The sequence below is a fragment of the Marmota flaviventris genome, chromosome X (assembly GCF_047511675.1).
Source record: "Marmota flaviventris isolate mMarFla1 chromosome X, mMarFla1.hap1, whole genome shotgun sequence".
Lineage (NCBI taxonomy): Eukaryota > Metazoa > Chordata > Mammalia > Rodentia > Sciuridae > Marmota > Marmota flaviventris.
In genome coordinates, this window is record NC_092518.1 from 134189603 (window position 1) to 134194371 (window position 4769).

A 4769-nucleotide genomic window follows, 5' to 3' on the forward strand; every position below is an offset into this window, starting at 1 on the left:
TGAAAGGAACCTCTTGGGCTCCATCCAAACAGTTCCTACCCCTGGGGGCTGCAGAAGGGGAACCCTTCTCTGAGCCTCCATTTGCCTACCTCTGGGGACCACACAGGGCCTAAGTCGGTACATATACAAATTCAAGGGACAGGCAGGGCTCCAGACGGGTGGCGAGGGACGTGGGACATACAGAATGCCCGGGAATTACATCCCCAGGGCCAGGAACACCAAAGTCAATCTGGGAGTGCTGGTTCACTGAGCAGATGAAGGTGGAAGACAGCAGAAATGTGGGACACAGCCAGACGCTTGGGAGATGGGTCTTGAGAGAGGGACAGTCCCCTCCCAGTGAAGGGGAGGAAAAGACAAGGCATCCTGGCTCAGAAGCAGAAGTTGGTGTCACCAAAACCAGACATTGCTTCAACTGAAGAGGCCCCTCAGGGCCCCCTTCATGTCCTCATTCCTTAGGCTGTATATGAAGGGGTTGAGCATGGGAGCCACCACTGCATATAGGACGGCGGCCACGGAATCCTCAACTGTGTAAGACGAGGAAGGCCACAGATAAATCCCAAGCAGGGTCCCATAGAACAAGGACACCACCGCAAGGTGAGAACTACAAGTGGAAAAAGCTTTCATCTTGCTCTGAGAAGAATGCAGTCTTAGGATGGCTGAGAAAATGCGCATGTAGGAAAGAGAAATCAGGAGGAAGGGGGTCACAAAAAGAAGGCTCCCCAGGGTATAAACAACCAACTCATTGACATGGATATCTGAGCAGGAGAGCTTTAGCAATGCATAGAGTTCACAGAAAATGTGTTGAATTCTGACACTTGCACAGAATGACAGTGTATCCATAAGCAGGGTGTGGACCAAGGGATAGATGTTTGTGACAATCAGAGCCACAGACAAGGAGGTGACACAGAATTCGGGGCTCATGGTTGCGGCATAGTGAAGAGGGTGACATATGGCTACGAATCGGTCATAGGCCATCATCGCCAAGAGGACATTGTCCAGTTCTAGAAATAAAATCAGAAAATACATCTGAATGAGGCACCCAACCTAAGGGATGGACTGGCTCTGAGTCTGGATGTTCAGCAGCATCTTTGGTACAGTGACAGAGGTGAAGCAGATGTCCACACAGGATAGACTGGCTATAAAGAAGTACGTGGGCGTGTGGAGGGTGGGGGTGGAGCCGATAGCCAGGATGATGAGCAGGTTCCCCACCACCGCGACCAGGTACATGGATAGGAACAGGCTGAAGAGGAGGGGCTGATGTCCAGGCACCGCTGACAGTCCCAGGAGGAGGAATTCTGAGACGATGGTTACATTACTTCTCACCATGGCTTCCAGTTTCTACAAATTCACATTGGAAATACATCCGTCAACACGACCAGAGGCAGTTTGGGGAAGCCCGCACGACACCCATGTCACTGATGGAAATCATACTTGTGGAAGGATCTCCAGCCTGGGGTAGTCAGCACAAGAGAGTATGGGGACCCTACAGGCCACCAAGTGTCTTGAGGGTGCTGCTGAGGGCTGAGGTTCTCCGTGGGACTGACCTTAGTCAACCCCCCTCCTGCTTCCTGGGGAGGAAAGATCCAGGCAGAGAAGATAAAGAGAACTGAAGGAAAGTTGGGGGTTTTTTGGGGGGTGGGGAATGGGTAGAGGCAACTGTGTAAGACTTGTCTCAGTAGGAACTCTCAAAAAGGACCAAGGTTGACCTCCATGAACCATTCTGCTTGTCCATGTAGAGGTGTGAGAGATGACGATTAAGTTAAAATTGTGTGTGTGTGTGTCTGTGTGTCTGTGTGCATGTGTGTGAGAGACAGAGAGAGAGTGTGTGCTCAAACACAGGCACATTATATACTTGAAGAAGATATTCATCAAAATGTTAACAGGGGTTATCTCTGGGATGTGATTGTAACTTGCATCTTTCTTTTTTTATATTTATATTTTTAGTTGTAGTTGGACACACTACCTTTATTTTATTTATTTATATGTGGTGCTGAGGATCGAACCCAGGGCCTTACACGTGCTAGGTGAGTGCTTTTACCGCTGAGCCACAACCCCAGCCCCTGCATCTTTCTTAATACAATAAGCACGTATCGGTTTTCCCACTGTGCTGTATTGATGTCGACAAGTCTTCCAGGAGGATTCTGTGAAGGGCAACTCTCACACAAAAGCACAATTAGGGGCTCATACGCAAACAGTGTCATACAAAAGGGTGTATCATGAAGCCCACTGGATTTGAGAATACTCCCTTCCCCATGCTGAACGTTTCTGAACAGCGAGCTTTCTGGCCTAGCCACTTTCTTCCCCAAGTGGGATCCTGTGCCGCCCAGTGACAATAAGCATTTGTGTCCTACGAATGGAGAAATGGCACACTGGAAGCATCTCCACATAGTAGTTGTCCCAGGAGTTGTATCAAAGCAGTTCCTGGGGCTGCATGCCGAGGCAGCAATGGCATGGGAAAGGCCTGGGGTTCCATCCAGAGAGTCAGTAACCAGAGGCAACCCAGGAATATCACTTTAGGGAGAATAGTAGAAGATTTAACAAAAAGAAATGCACAGCACCACGAGTGGCATATGACTGGCTCAAAGAGACTTTCCCAGTGAATTTAAGATATGCAGCCTATGCTGTTAACAAAAACTGCCACCTGAGCACACACACACACACACACACACACACACAAAGGCTCTGATGCTGCAAGGAGAAGCACTGCAGGAGGAGAAAGCTCCGGGGCACTTCCCAGCAGATGCAGTGAAAGCAGGGGAGTCCAGTTCGAGAGCACCTAAGTGTTTAAACTGTTTGTTTGGGACATTGGAAATCCCTGAAATCCCCCCCACCCCGCCCCCACTTTCTGTGCATTTGATGTGCTCTGGGTGTGTGTGCACCCGCTGGCACATGCATACCCACGATCCAACAGCCACCTATGCCTCACTTGTCACTGGACTGGTGGACACCGGAGCCTTAAGTCCATCTAGGCTAGGAAAGAGACTGTGACATGGAAGGGCGGGAAGCTCCAGGAGGCGGTGGGAGGTGCCGCTGCCTGTCAGCAATGCAGGAAGGCAGAGGGTGCTTTCTTTCTTTTGAAATTGGTGTCTGAACTCTGTGACAAGGTGGAAGGTTGGCAAAGAGTGGAAGTGGGATGGGTCTGGGTCTGGGTCTGGTGGAAGCTGCTGCCCAGGGCAGGCTGTGGGGGCCTACACCCCTCCCCCATGCTCAGAGGTGTTTGGAGGATCTACTACTGAGACCTGGGCCCTTCTCCCCACACCCCTTGCAGCACATGGACTGAGGCTCTGAGAACACTGGGGGTGTTGCCACCTGCAGGGCTCCATGGGCCACCTGAGAAGGAAGATTGTATTGTAAGTATTCCATTATGATTACTTAATTTTATTTTTATCTTTAAAAATTTATTCTAATTAGTATTACTTAATTTATCCACTTATTCTATATTATTTCTCACCCACTTTTCTTACTTGTCAGTGGAGTTTATAGGTCCTTATTGATAAGTTATCTCTTATTTTTTGAGACACAGTGTGCCCTCAAGTGACCAATGCCACAGTTCCACTGGTGACTACTCTCTCCTCTCCAAGTTGTGCTGCTGACCAAACCCTAACACTTGATCCCACTGGTTGTTTGTTTTGATGCAGAGAATCACCTCCAGCACAGGGCACATTGTAGAGAGACAAATTCCTACTGAAAAGACCCTCATATACCAGACGAAGAGGAATCCACTCCAACAGATTCACAAGCAGTACAGAATCACACAAGGAACCATGATGCCTGAAAAAGTTCACATCTCCCCCAAAACTGAACCAATGATACTGAGGTGGATGAAATGCAAAGAATACAAAACTTGGCCATTCAAATGATCAATGCATTGAAAGAAGAACTAAGGAAGGAACAGAGGGAGACAATATGGGATATGAAAGGTACGTCAATAGCGAGAGACAGATTCTGAAAGAGAACCAAGAGGAAATCTTGGAAATGAAAGGCACAATTAAGTCAAGTGAAAACTCAGTTGAAAGTCTGCCCAACAGATTAGATCCAGGACAGGACAGAATTTCGGAGCACAAGGACAAAGTGGGCAGACATGAATATTCACATGCTCTTAAAGGAAAAAATGAGAAACTATGATCAGAATACGCACAAATCTGGAACGAAATTAAGAGTCCTGACTTAAGGTTCGCAGGTTTTGAGGAAGAAGCAGAGACACAGGCCAATGGCACTGATAACCTAGTCAGTGAAACAATAGCAGTAAAATTTGCAAACCTTGGGAATGAGATGGGCATCCAGGTACTGGAGACACTTAGAACCTCAAATAGACAAGACCCGGAAAGAACCTTCCCACGACACATTATAGTTAAGATGCTGAAAATCCAGAACAAAGGGAAATAATTGTTGTTAAAGCTGCAAGAGAAATTCCAGGTCACCGATAAAGGAAAATGAATCACAAAAACAGCAATTTCTCAGAAGGAAGCATTGAGGCCAGAAAAGCTCAGAAGAATGTGTTTCAAGCCCCCAAAGAAAATAACCACCAACCTGGATGGGCAGACCCAGCAAAGCTATCCTTCAGGAAAATAAACGGATACAAATAGGAAAAGCAGAAGTCAAATTAGCTATGTGCTGAAGACATGATCCCATATTTAGAAGGCCCCCAAACTCCACCAGAAGACTTCTAGAATCAGCAAGCAGATTCAGAAAACTATCAGGATACAAGAGCAATCTTCATGAATCAATTACTTTCCTATACGCCAGTAATAAAGGTGCTGAGAAAGAAA

At 47.4% G+C, this 4769-nt stretch overlaps 1 pseudogene; it reads right to left on the reverse strand.

Moving 5' to 3' along the window:
- Positions 1-408: 408 nt before the first annotated feature.
- Positions 409-1526, reverse strand: LOC114082546 (olfactory receptor 1N2-like; annotated as a pseudogene).
- Positions 1527-4769: the final 3243 nt, after the last annotated feature.